We start from the raw sequence: 15,161 nt of genomic DNA, 5'->3' as shown, positions 1-15,161 counted from the left end.
TCCTTACACAGGTTGGAAAACAAAAGCCATTGCAAGGAAAAACCCAAACCAACCTCAGAATCAGAAAACATAGCTGCCCAAAGCATATGCGAGTTCATGATTTGAATGAATTACAAAATCTAAATATTAAAAATGATCACAATCACGAATGGATTAGAAAATCATGTTATCAAGAATCCTGTGAATTCAGGATATTCAGCTTGGAAACAAGAGTATGAATGAGCATTATAATTATATTTAGTTATATAAATAAAGAAAAAAAATTTGTTCCTATAGTTCAGGAAAGTACAAAACGCTATTGACTCAAAAATGAGGATTTTGTATTGCTAAGATAAAATAGGTGCTTAGGGCTGGTTGTCATGCTCACCAGTGGAGTTACAGACTACCAGAGAGGTTCCCACAGTTCCCCGTTATGGCCCACTCCCAACTCCTAATCTTGCACTTTCCGGGTGGTTCTGCAGTCTAACTTGACAGGATTTGTCCCAGTCACAGCACTCGCCAACTGATGCTGCAACAAAGTCCAACCAGCCTGCCCTTTACTCTGGCTTATACATGTACCCATGGATACTGTCAGTTAGCCCAGTCTGGCTCTCCCTCTAACCCAGACCACATGCAGTTCAACAGATATTGAACTGGCCAGGTCCCAGTTCTCATGCTCACCAGTGGAGCAGTGACCCAGCAGGGGAGCCCACTACCAGGAGATCTTCCTACTGGGCTGTACTCCCCCCGACCACTCCACTGGGCTGTACTCCCCCCGACCATTTCATCTGTGCTGATGGAAGCTGCGGCCCAGTCTGGCAAGGCCTGCCACACCTTGTCATTTGCTGGCAGGTGTTGCAGTCTGACCTGGCCCAGCCTGACCCTAGTTCCAGTTCAAGCTGGAGGATACCACAGCCTTCCTGAGCCCAGCCCCCTATGAACCCGGCTGCAGCGGCCCAGCAGACGCAGCTAGCCTTGAGAATGGTCAAGTTTTCTTAAATATTTATTTTTTTATTTTTTACTTGGAAGGCAGTTAGAGAGAGAGATCCTTCATTCCTTGGTTCATTCCCAAATGACTGCAACAGCAGGATCTGGGCCATCCCAAAGCTGGGAGCTGGGAGCATTCCCTGGGTGCCTTCCCAAGCCATTAATAGGGCGTTGGAGCAGAAGTGGAGCCACTGGGACTGGAACCAGAGCCCACATGGGATGCTGGTATCGCAGATAGAAGCTATGCTGTATGCCAGTCCCTCCACTCAACATTTTGTCATGTGTATGGCAAAAACATGTTCATTTTCATCCATATATATATATATTTATGTAAAACGTGTGTGTGTGTGTGTATGTAACACAGAAATCATTGTTCAGAAAAGTCTGAAATTGCAAGCAAAAATCTAGTGAAAGGTTTTTTTTTTTTTTCCTGGAAATAAAATTGCATTGAAACCCAGAAAGGCTTTTTATATTCCATCACTCTTTAAACTTAAATAATGGTTTTTCTTAATGTTAAAAAAATGCTAATGAAAATGAAAGCTCTCGGCTGCAAAGCTGTAGTCTGAGAGGATCAAAGGCGATTCCTCAGCCTCGGTTTCTCGTTTCTTCCTTTGCTTCAGCAGATGTGGCTGCTGACCTTCAACCGTGACCTTCCTGGCAGTTTTTGCTGCAGTCAGTCCTCAGCACTGTCTTTTCAACCACCCAAGAATGAACTTCTTTGACGCCTTATCTCCATCGGGTCCTAGGAGGCTGTGACATTTACCAGCTTTCCCGTGAAAATCGACCTTCACTTGATTCCTTAATTACAGACTTTCCTTCCAAATACAATTTTACTTTCTCCCTTTATGCTTTTGCTTTAGAATTAGGAGGTGTCATGACGTTGTTTTCAGTGCTCCTCTGCCCAGCCTGGAGATGGACAAGTACGTTTTTATATAATGAACTCTCAAGCCCGAGTTACATACTCTAAGTGTTGGCACCTTTGTGTAGCAACGGTTGCCTGACAGTGACTTAGGAACTGGATTTACGGAGGCTGGTATGGAAAGGCGACTGGCAGCCCAGGCCCCATCTGGGGGTGTCATAGCATTGTGCAGCCTCTTCGCAGCCACGCTCAGTGTACAACAACATTGGGAACAGGCTGTGGACAACTGAGAGTGTGCTTGGAGGTCCGCGAGCCAGGGAGTGGCTTAAATTCAGTGAGAAACTCGGGTTTGCTCGTTCACGTGTCTGGCTCAAAGTGTTCTGCCATCTCCAAACACACCGCGGTTCCCGCTGTGCGTAAAACAGAAAGGAATTGTGAGACCTTCCCTTTCTCTCTGTTTCTACAAGGAAGTTAATTCCTTTGCAAGATAAATCTATACTCTTCTTAACTGCAGGTTTTTTTTTTAAATGATGTCCTTTTTCTATTTATGTTCCTGAAATATTACTTTCTCGTGAGCTCCATTTATTCATGCAAATGTGAGAAACAGCTGCGGGATTTTCTTGTGAATGGTCACACGGGGTCATTTAGATTGTACATAAATACTTAAAAAAAAAAAAAGCACCATTCACTTTGTCCATGAAGAAACTTTTACTAAGTTGACATCATAAGTATTTTAAAATGATGAAGCAAATTGAATGTTTTATTCCAATCAGCAAGAAGATAATAGAACTCTATTTCAGGGATCAGTTACCAAATATATTTAAATAATTTTCATATTTTAGTGGAAAGCCTAATTTCTCTTAAAGTTCATTTATTTATTTTCAACTCCTTGAAAGGCAGAATATGGAACTGCCGACATAGAAGCTTCTACCCTGAAAGAGTGGGGAATGCCCGTGCTGATCTTAGGATAGAGGCCACGTAATTCCTCTTTTATAACTGTTCAATTAAATCTGAGCTTACCCCAAATTTATTCTGCAGTCAAATCCTAGAGCCAACATTTATTCTGGTGTGATTTGAGGAAATCACATACTGTAACAGGTAGAAGGGTCAGGGTTGGTCTTGGCATTCTTGGAAATCGCCTGCAGTATCACCACTCATGTAGAAAATGTAGCAACCTTCCTTTTAGGATTTCTTTAACTATACTTCGAAACATTCATGGAAAATAGCATTAAGACATCTGCTTGATTTTGTGCAAAATGATTTTGAAATCCATCCAGCTTTTTTCATGAACTTCTGAAGATTCCTCACATTTGTGATGTATGTCAAAACTGCCTTTACTGTAAGTCAAAACAAAACTTCACTTGTAAGCAAGACTATAAAAAAAGTAGAAAAAAATGATAAAGAAAGCAATATCAAATAATTATTTTACAGGGTCTTTAATATGAAAATGAAGAAAGCAAGGCGAAGGTCAGAATGTTTGAATGAGTTTGACAACTTTATGCTACTGTTCTCTGGCTTCCTGATGTATAAGCAGCCGAAATGCCAAAAAGGAAAAAAGGGAAGAAAGAAACAGAGAGAGAGAGAGAGAAAGGAAGGTAGGAGAAGAGAGAGAGGAAGGAAGGAAGGGAGGGCAACAGAAAGAAAAGGAGAGGAAAAGGGAAGGCTTGAATTTATACAATGGGCAATTGCCACAGAGTGTTAAAACTAGATGTATTAGCCACTTTTGAAACTTTACCAAGAATCTTTATAACCATGTTAAAAAAAAAAAAAAACTAGATATGAAAACAAAGCATGCTGGCACAACTAAAAGTAAGGTATGAAGCACGGTCCATCATTAGCTTTCCTTGGAGGAAATAACCTATACTCATTTGAGTTTTTCATTGTTTTCCTTATTTTCCACGATACATTTCTGTAGATAAACAGATTTCGCCCTTGCCCTCTCCTTTCTCCCTCCCCACATTCTCCTCCTATCATAGTGTAGTCTTTTAGTAACAATTACAAGTTTACTATTCTGCTATTTAAGTACATCATGAAATTGTAGGTATAGATAAAGACAGAAAATCTAGTATCATACTGTAAAAGTATATTTAACTTAGTTTTTCACTACATAGTCCTTATGTGGCCAGATGAAGTTTTATGTGGAATGCTATACTGCCACACCGTGGTTATTATAGGTAATGCTAGACTGCCACACTGTGGTTATTGTATGTAAGTAGGGCTAGACCGCCACCCGGTGGTTATTGTAGGTAATGCTAGACTGCGACGCCGTGGTTATTGTAAGTAGTGCTAGACTGCCACACTGTGGTTATTGTAGGTATCGCTTCGACATATTTTCTACATATGTTTCTTTTTCTTTTTCTTTTTTTCAAGATTTGTTTATTTTTATTGGAAACGCAGATATACAGAGAGGAGGAAATACAAAGAGGAAGATCTTCCGTCCGATGATTCACTCCCGAAGTGACTGTAACGGCTGGAACTGAGCCAATCCGATGCCAGGAACCAGGAGCTCTTTCAGGTCTCCCATGCGGGTGCAGGATCTCAAGGCTTTGGGCTGTCCTCGACTGTTTTCCCGGGCCACAGGCAGGGAGCTGGATGGGAGTCGGGGCTGCCAGGATTTGAACTGGCGCCCACATGGGATCCTGTCACGTTCAAGATGAGGTATTTAATCACTGTGCCTGGGTCTGTAGATATTTACACCTTAAAAAGTTAGAAAAAAATTTCTAAAAATATGATGAAGAAGAAATCAGAGCCAAAGTCAACAGAAAGAAGGAAATAATAATACAGAAGGAATAAACGGAACACAGACTAAAATAAAACTACAAAAGACATTGATATTGTGCAGGTTTTGAAAAAAAAATCAATAAAACTCACAAACCTAGGCAGACTAAGAAAATGCAGACAAGACACAAATAAATAAAATTATTCCTCAAAGAGAAGGCGTTATAACGGATGCCACAGAAATACAAAGGCTTGTATCAAAATTCGGTGAGCAACATCACTCCAGCAGAGCGGAGAACACAGAAGAAACGCAGAGACTCCTAGATACAGTCGCGGATGCTCATGAAGACTGAGTCCAGTGAGAACAGAAAATCTGGACAGGCAAGTGATGAGCAGTGACTCACTCCCTAAGTGGGCACAGAGTTGAGCCAATCCAAAGCCAGGAGCCAGAAGCTTCTTTTGGGTTTCTCATGTGGATGCAGGGTCCCTAGACTTTGGGCCATCCTAGACTGCTTTCCCAGTCCACAGGCAGGGAGCTGGAAGGGAAATGGGGCAGCTGGGATATGAACCGGCGCCCATACGGGATCCCGGCTCATGCAAGGTGAGAACATTAGCCACTAGGCTACCATGCTGGGTCCATTCATTTCAATATTTATCTGCCCTATATTTATCAGAGATTGATGAACATAAATACTTTATTACTAGTCCAATTGATACATGCTTTATCTAGCCAATTAGAAATAGTTAGACATAAGGAAAACTAGTAACAGATAGATCATGCTAAAGGTTAAATGAGAGGCAGACACATGTCATACCATGAACACATCACTTGGGTACCTGAATCCCTCCACAGAGTGCCTGGGTTCAAGACTCCACTCCGTTTTCTATTTCAGTTTCCAGTTATTGTGTTTCCTGGGAGGAAGGAGGTTTGATTCGAGTATGAGGGCCTCTTCCACCAACATGAGATGCCCGCACTGAGCTCCAGTCCACTGGCGTTGCAAGGTCATCACAGACTTGTGCAAAGCGAACCAGCATAGGGCAATCCCTCTCTCTCTCTCTCTCTCTTTTTCTCTCTCTCCCCCTCCCACCTCAGTGTATGTCTATCTTTCAGATAAAGTAAAAAAGTAAATTCTGAAAAGATATTAATACAGCAGAATAATCAAACACAACAATTTAAAAACAAAACATTTGTTTTCAAACAAAGGACAAATGCTTAACTATGAAGAAAAAAGAATTATTTTTACAAATCATAAAGGTTTATAAATGTCTGAACAGCAGAGATCCGACAGGACTGCATTGACGAAGGAAGGCTTCGTGCAAGGACAGAGTCAGGTGAGATGACTGAGATGACTCCTTCAGGTGCTTCTAACTCACAATTAAGAACAGTATGGAGGAGAAAGCAGCCAAGAATGGTCATTAAGCGACGGCTCGGAGATGGAATGGGGAACAGTCGGGCCGGTTGGCCCTGTTTCCACACCCCATATGCAAACACAACATCCTCTGCCCATCTCTCTCTCTAACACACACACACACACACACACACACACACACACACACACTGCAGTAGTAAACAACGCCTCATCTTCCTCCTGGAGATCTCAGTGTGGACACATATGAATAAGTGGATCACAGAAGCAACACAGTGTCCAGGTGGTTGGCAAGGGCCAGGGAAATGGGGGAAAAAATCTTCATCCCTGCCCTGGCAGACTGTGTACTTAGAGACTCCCATCATATCCACGCCAGCGCTGGAGAGAGGAAAGGCCAAATTCTCAAATGTAAACACAAATCTATAATCAAGTGACCAGGCACAGCTTCACTGATCTGTGTATGGTGGGGGATGGGAACAGATAGAAACAGAATAAGAAAATTAAAGAAGTAGAAAAAAGCACCAATTTTGAAAAGAAAGAAAAGCGCTAGCAACTCTAGATGATTCAGTCACCTTTACTGAAAGCTCAAGCTAAATCGAATCATGGTTTAAGTTATTAAGTTTAACAGAGAAAAGATTTCTAAAGGGCTTAAAACAGTGCCTGGCAAAAAGTTAAGTACTATGTTAAATATTAGCTTTTTACACAGCAGTAACCCACAGGAAATATGACTTTGAAAATCTGTTTATAGAAACCCCCAGTGTAAGAACTTTAAAGGAAAATTAAATATTATTGAAGGACATAATGAAGATGGTGAGTAAGTGAATGCTAAGCCGCGCTCACTGATGAGAACGAACAGCATGGCGGTACCGTCTCTCCCTGTGTTCTCCCGCAAATTCAGTGAAATTCTGATCTTAAATCAATGGAACGAGTCTTTCCCGTGAGACTTACAAACTGAGCCTTAAAATTAATCTGAAGATTTGAAGGGTGACAGTTATGAACACATAGAATAATCATCACAAGTCAAAGACCTGAGGATCCGGTTATAACGCAGAAATATTGTTAAATGTGTGGCTGAACTGGTTTAAAAAAAAAGAGGAGATATTCAGACTTAACAAAATAAGGTGGAAGTAAAATCCAAGAGGTAATTGGGCCTGTCCTACAGAGAATCTACAAGTCAAGGATAATCTTGAACATGAAATGAAAAGACAGACACAAAGTCTCTGCTATTAGGGAACATCAGTCAGATGCAAATCTCTCCAGCATCCAGGCGCCTGGGGCACACCGTCACTTCTGGCAACCACAGACGACAAGCACGCACGTCAGGATAAGCAAAATGTCCCCCTAAACGGGACAATGACGTCATAGGTTTCAGTCTTATCAATGGACGTGAGGGATTCCATCTGTCCATGAACGCAACTTCAACAGAGATGACAAAAAATACCCATGCACAAAATCTCGGAAAGTTACGGGAAATCAAACATGCACCTGCGCTTTCATACACACGTGTGCGTGGCAGGAAAACAGATGCATCTGTTGCAGACGGGGACACGCAGCAGTAACTCTGCTGCTACCTAAACTAGAGGTTCCTTTCTGCTCCCCTGGGAAGCTGCGCATTTAATAGAAAACGGGGTGGAGAGCAGGGGTGCCTGCAATGAATGGAGAACAGCTATCCATCAAGCTTGTGTTGAAAGCTCAAGCACTTTGAGTGTAAACCTGTGATGTGAACCCCAAAAGAGGGCAGAAGCGAGAACCACCACGGCCTGAAGGAATGAGAAGCAGGCAGGGCTTAAACTGGGCTTTGGGGGCTACGACGTACACAGATTTAGAGAACTGGAGGAGTGAATCAAGAAATGAGAGGCAAATGCAGGTGGGAGTTCACAGGAAACCTGAGACATGAGGGACGGGCTCTGGAACTCTTACTAAGAGATCCCACCAGGAGCACTGACGGAGGCGCAGTTATTTGGCACAACAGGTAAGATGCCATTTCCGGGGCCCAGTGTGATAGCTTAGTGGCTTCATCCTCACCTTGCACGCATGGGGATCCCATATGAGCATAGCTTCGTGTCCAGGCTGGTCCACTTCCTTTCCAGCGCTGCGCCTGTGGCCTGGGAGAGCCGTCAGGGATGGCCCGAACCTTGGGACCCTGAATCTGCATAGGAGACCCAGAAGAAGCTCCTGGCTCCTGACTTTGGATCAGCTCATCTCCAGCTGTTGCGGCCACTTGGGGACTGAACCAGTGGATGGAAAATCTTTCCGTCTCACCTTCTCTCTGTACATCTGCCTTTCCAATAAAAATAAACGAATCTCAGAAAAAAAAAAAAAAGATGCCACTTCAGAGCGCAGAACCCCATACCACAAGACCTGAGTTTGAGTCCAGACACTACGCCACACCCAGTTTTCTGCTTATGGGCACCCTGGGAGGAGTGGTGATGGCTCAGACGCTTGGGTCCTTGTCGCCCATGCCACTCACATCACAGACCCAGACTGAGTTCCCAGCTGCTGGCTTTAGCCGGTCCAACTCTAGTTGTTGCACGCACATGGGCGGGGGCTGACCCAACAGATGGGAGACCTGTCTCTCACACTTTCACCTACCCCCTTTCTTCTCTGCCTTTCAAATAATATCAATGAATCAGTTATTCAAACATAATGGTGAAAATACCTTTAAAAGAAGACAATTAGCATTCGGGAAATGAACTAGAATGGACCAGGTTAACAGGTTAATACAGTATTTAAGGCCAGTTAATTAACTAATGAACAGCTCTTTGTAAATTACGTAGTGAGAAAAAAAAAATAACCATCCCCTGAACTGTAAGACAAGCATCTAACATCCGGTCCTGTAAGCGGGAAACATTCTTGAATAAAAGTCAGGACACATTAGCTTCTCTTCCTTGACGTGCTGTTGTCCAGCTTTGGAATTCAACTCATTTTGGAGTCAAGCTTTCTGCCTGGAAACCAAGGAGGAGGCGGGGTACACAGAGCAGAGCGAATCCACGATCTGGCTCACGCAGGCCACTTTGCGTTGAGCTTTCCAAGGAACGAGGGCCGGTGTCCACGTTCCCAGCGCGCACTAGAGGGCGCGCACCACGGCGGGCGAGGCGCACTGGAAGAGCTGCCATCCCGCCTCTCGCTCCACGACCCAGGAAATCCGCAGGGTGGCCATTGCTCTGCACTGACAGTAAACAGCTGAAATTCGAAGAAACCGCATTTCTCCGTGGCTCATGATCACAGCCTTTCCCTGCCTGCATGATGTCATGGAGGCCGCAAGAGCTGGCGGAGCAAAAGCCGGCACGGAGAGCCCAGAGGGAGGACAGCGGGGGAGCCAGCGATGACCTAAACCCTTGGCAATCCTCTAGTCATGCGAGGACAATGCCATTCTCCTCCTGTGCTCACAGAGGCTCCGAACAAAACCCGCCGGACTCGCGCGCAGCAGCTTCCCTCCGTACCCATCCCTCTGGTTTGTACGGAAAGGACCCTTCAGCTAGTTTTTTTAAACTGAAAAGGTCACAGAACTTGATATTTTTTCAGCACAGAACAATACAAAAATGGCCGCAGCTACTTAATCAGTGGTGGCTGGAGCTGTTAGTTTGCTGCAGAACTGGTTTAATCTTCTGTCTATCCCACTAAAACTTGCACTGTATCAGAGTTATACCTACTTCATTTTCTTGGCTTTGTGTCTTGCCTGAAGTAATACTTTTGATTTCCTTCAAAATTACTTGTTATACTCTTGCCAGTCTATCCTGTGACTTCCTCTCTCTCTCTAGTTCTTTTTCCTTTCCTTTTTATTTATTTATTTATTTTAATTGAAAATCAGAGTTATAAAGAGAGAGACAAGGGAGAAAGGTCTTTCACCTGCTGGTTCATTTCTCAAATGGCCTCAATGACCAGAGCTGAACTGATGCAAAACCAGGATCTTCTCTCTGGTCTCCCACATGAGTGCAGGTAGAGCTTGAACAGGCAGAACCACAGGTGTAGGTCGAGTTTACTGTGCCACTGTACCAGACCCGACTGTCTGCTATAGTTTGGATATTTGTCTCCTCAAACTCAGAAGTTTAGTTCTCAGAACTCTAGTCATGTTTTGGCTGACCCATTATATATATATAATGAGTGAGAGTCTGCATCTGCTGAGTTCACTCCCCAAATGGCCACAATGGCCAGAGCTGGACCAGTCCAAAGCCAGAAGCCAGGAGCTCCTGCTGGGTCTCCCATGACAATGAAGGGACACAGAAACTTGGACTATCTTCTGCTGCTTTTCCAGCTACATTAGCAGGTAGCCGGATCAGATGTGGAGCAGCTGGGACTTGAACCTGCACCTATAGGAGATGCAAGCCCTATAGTCAGAAGCTTAATTGACTCTATCGCCGAACTCTGTCTAATCTTTTATTAGGAGACAACTTATTCCTTAACCTTTCAAATTTTCTTTCTCTACTTTTAAATATATTTATATATGTATTTATTTTAAAGGTATTATTTTAGTTTTCACCCACTGATTCACTCCAGAAACACTTAAAATAGCCAAGGCTGAAATGAAGGATGCTCAAATCCTATCCTGGTATCCCACATGGGTGGCAAGGGCCCCAAAACTTGGACCATTATCTGCTGCCTTCCCAGGTATATTCATGTTAAACAGGATCAGAAATAGGACTGGAATTGGCCCTTCATTATGGAATCCGGTCATCCACACGTAGCTTAGCCTGATCCCAAGTACTGGCCAAATTATCTCACTCCCAGTTTCTACTTAAAAGTTTCCCATATTCATGGATTGCCAAAATATCATTAAACAGATAACTGAAAAAATGCTAGAAAGATCACTTTAGTGAGCATTGATACATACTCATAGAGACTAAGGGGAAGAGTCTCACGCAATAAGAAAAGATTTTTGAAGATGAGAAACTGAAGAAGAAATATGTTGAATAAGCTTTCTTTTGTTTCTTTTGCTTGTCAGAAGTAAATTTCTCAAGATTATCATATCTTCCAAAAACACAAGGCAAGACATTATTTCTTTCAGGCCAGAATCTAGGTTAGATAATTTATGAAATATTTTTCCCTAAGCAAGTCGGGACATAAAACAATGTAACCTAGACAATGGAAACAATAAGGAAAGAAGATAGAAATAAGATAAAAATATACACAGAAAGAGGAGAAAGAAAATGAAAGAAAGGGCTTTGTTCGTTGTTTCAGAAAGTGAGTTCTAAAATGCTCTTAATCAAATTGCACACAGCTGTTCGGTTTCCTGTCCAGAGGTCCCGATTAGAAAGATCTGCACATCTTGAGCAGCCAGCAGGCTCTGCTCTGTGTGTGAGTTCAGAAGTAAGTTCAGATGTTTACAGATTTCTCCCTATGGCTCAAACATTGTATCAGAATCCAACTTCTAAGTGCTCAGCGCAACAGGGGATGGGAAGCTGCCACACTGTGTCTGTTGGAGATGTTTTTCAAGCAAACTTGTCTGACAGAAAGAGCACTGGGTTGGGTGTAGGGAGACCTAGGTTTGGGGTCTGGCTTTGCCATCAAACACCAGTTGAATGTTCCCTTTCTGAAATGCTTGGGGCCAGAAGTGTTTTGAGTCTCAGAATTTTCCTGGAATATTTTCTGCGCACATAAACAGTGAGATACATTTTCTGGAAGCATGACTCAAATCAAAACTGAAAATCCATTTATGCTGAGTATGTGTGTGTATGTGTGTGCGTGTTATAGGAATAACCTGAAGCTAATTCTATATATAACATTTATTTTTATTTGAAAGGCAGAGCTACAGAGACGAAGAGAGAGAGACACACACAGAATGGGATTTTCCACCTGCTGGTTCACTCCCCCAGATGGCTGCAACAGCCAGAGCTAAACCAATCTACAGCCAGGAGTCAGGAGCTTCTTTTAGTTAGTTTTCTCATGCAGTTGCAGGGGCCCAAGAATCGAAACCATTCTCTGCTGCTTTCCCAAGCTGTAAGCAAGAGAGCTGAATCAGAAGTAGAACACTGGGATACGAGCCTACATTCATATAGGATGCAGCACTGCAGGCAGAAGCTTAGCCTACTACGCCACAGTGCCACTCCCTCTCTATATAATACATATATGTTACATATATTATATATACATGTGATATACAATACATAAAGATTTGCTTATTTTATTTGGATGACAGAATTGGAGACAGATGGTGAGACAGAGAGAGCTCCTCCAGCCACTGGTTCATTTCCAAATGGCTGCAGTGGTCAGGGCTGGGCCAAGTTCAGGAGTCTCTAATCAAATCTCCAGTGTTCTAACTCCTCACCTGGTGCCTCTCTGGGTGCACATTAGCTGGAAGTGGACTGAAGACCCAGGCAGCACTGGTACTCTGGCTCTTGGATGTGGGAGAAGGGCAACCCAAGCGGGCACGTCACCTCCGTGCCACAACAGCTACTCCCCATAATCAGGAACATATGTTTTAAAAAACCTGAGTTTTCAACTTGTTGTTTTCTAAACAAATAAACTTGAGTCTAGATGTAGAATGTTTTCTTTAAAAAAAAAAAAAACACTTATTTGAAAACAGAGTTAGAAAGATCTTCCATGTACTGATTCACTCCTCAAATAACCCCAATGGTGAAGGCTGGGCCAGGCTGAAGCCAGGAGCCTGAGACTCCATCCAGGTCGCCCACATGGCTCCCCTCTCCTGGACATGGTTTGAGAAACCTTTGTTCTCACTTCATTCCATTGACCATTTCCCTGCAAAGTTGTGTGAGTATCAGCCAAGTTTAGATTAGCACTCTACTACTTCCTAGTTTTAGGTGCACTCCCATGCTTTGCTACTTTAAGTTCTTGAATGGCTTAAAGTCTTCTTAATCTGCTTATCCAATTAATTGTATTTACTCGCTTAAGGTGATACCCTGGATAGTCTCTTGTCAACTCAGCATCGACTCAGCCCCTTCAAGGGCAGTACCCAAATCTCCCTCTCCTGGACAGTTCCAGGCTGGGATCTATGAATGGGAGACTTTTGCTTGTACAAGACAGAGGAAGTAGGGGACCATTTTCTAGAGTCAGTTACAGCAAGACATAGGGGCAAAGGAAGGTTCCTGAAAATCATTTAGAGGCGTTTCTGTAGCTGTGCTGGCCCTGAGACAGCAGGTGCAGGGACGGACTCCGCGTGAAACAGTTAACACTTCAGAGCGCCTGTGTAGCACAGCAGTGTCTGGGAATGGCCCTTGCCATTTTGTATTCATAGTTGTATTGGTTTATTTTTAGGGGGTTCTGTCAATGCTATTAACTTGGACGTCACACAACCTGGATCTAAGAACAATGAGGGACTGGAATATGAGAACCTCGGGAGAGCCTCCAAGAGTTCCCCCAACTCTGGCCTTTCAACAGTTGTGGAAGCTCAGCTTGCTTCAAACAAGAACATGCAGCATTTGTTTTTAAGGGCAGACCAATCATTGCTTAAAAATGATGGCTGTTAGCAAGTAATTACATTCCCTGTTTTTTTTTTTTATTCTACTTCCTTTCAAAATTGAGAAATAATATTTTCTTACAATAGAAATTATGGTAGTGAAAATGAAAAAATTTAGAGGCAGGTGTTCAGTGTAGTAAGGGTGTCACTTGGATACTGACATCTGAAGCCTGGGCAACCAGTTGCCATCCCAGCTTTCTGCTCTTGCAGTCTGGGAGGCAGAGGGGTAGAGAGGGAGAAAGTAGTTGAGGTCCTGCCACCTGTATGGAAGCTCCGGGCTCCTGGCTTCTGTCTGGATTCAGTGCAGCTGTGGCTGGCATTTGGAGAATGAACCAGTGAGAGATCTCTGCCTGTGTGTCGTTCAAGTAGAACAATAAGTAAAAATAAATCTTCACAACACCTGTCTGTCATGTATAAAAGCTTTATTAGATTAAGCGTCATATTGATCAAGATTGGGTACTCAGTGAGGCATATGATCTGTGCTTATTAACTACGGGAGTGAAATCAGTGAGCGAGTTGAAAAGGACAAATGTGTATCTTTATCCAGTTCCTATCCTAATTATAATTAACCTCGGTCATGTTTGTTCTAATTCTCTCTTGATTTGTTTAGCAAAAGACTAAGAATTCCCAGCTGTTTACTGCTGACTTTTTTCTTCTGGATAAAAACGATGAGTATTTTTGAAAGTCACTCCAGCATAAATTCTAGGAAGTCCCTTAGTGCATCTGTAATTAGTTTTGGGTCTTCCAGAGGTTGGGAACTACAGCTGTTGATGATGAATTATTTCCAAGGATGAATGTGTTTTCTTAAAAAGAAAAAGACATCATTATTATTATTAATTCAGTTTGAAGAGATGAATTCTTTCATTTATTTTTCTTTCCATTCAGTTCCAAGTGTTGAATAACAATCATTATCATTTTATTGAATAACAAAATCAGCGACTAGGGTATGCCAGAATAAATCACCCATGCCACTAAATTTTAATGAAGCCTGACATGGTTAAATTTAACAACAAATTAATCGCACTTAGAATTATGCCAGCATTTTAAAGAAATGTGTTGTATTTATGTGAAAGGCAGAGTGACAGAAAGAGGCAAATAAGCAGATCTGTAGTCTGTTGTTTCACTCCCCAAATGGCTGAAATGGCGGCAGCCAGAAGCCAGCAGCTCCATGAAGGTCTCCCAGACAGCTGGCAGAGGTCAGACATTTGAGCAGGGAGCTGGATCAGAAACAGAGCAGGACTTGTGTCATGAGCCATTTGGCTTGTTCAACCGTCTACACTACCAAATGTCTTATATTGAAGCCCATCTCAAACATCAATGTAACATTGAGAGGTTTTGGATTTTTCAAATATAGATATAATACACAGAAAAGCCCCAAATTCCATAATTGGCTATTTATTCAAAGAATTTATATTTGTTGCAGCTGGAACAAGAAAGAAAAAAAAAGGTAGGATAGCTTCATAATAATGGGCAATGAATATATCAATAAATAATTGAGTCTGGAAGAATTTGTCCTGTTTGCTTTCATTTTGTAAACACTGGCTGTGTTCAAGCACTATGCTAGGTGCTGTGCTAACAGGTGGACACAGCATAAAAAGCGCTTGACAGCTCCCATCCTAATGGGACCAAACACACACACCAAACAGATGGTTTCCAGGAACTAACAGATAACTATATGAGGGTGGGGGGCAGGAAGGGGGTTTGTGAACTAGACATCACCTACTTTTCACCTCTGAGAATGTTGATAGCATCAGAAACCTACCCTGGCATATTGAACAGCAACCACAGGGTTTATCCCTAGTCAGTCTCAACCATGGAGGCCAGACAGCAAAGTAGG

Source organism: Ochotona curzoniae, unplaced genomic scaffold (assembly GCF_017591425.1).
Source record: "Ochotona curzoniae isolate NIBS_2020 unplaced genomic scaffold, NIBS_Ocur_1.0 contig_1482, whole genome shotgun sequence".
In the NCBI taxonomy this organism is placed as follows: domain Eukaryota; kingdom Metazoa; phylum Chordata; class Mammalia; order Lagomorpha; family Ochotonidae; genus Ochotona; species Ochotona curzoniae.
Note: the sequence above shows the minus strand (reverse complement) of the source record.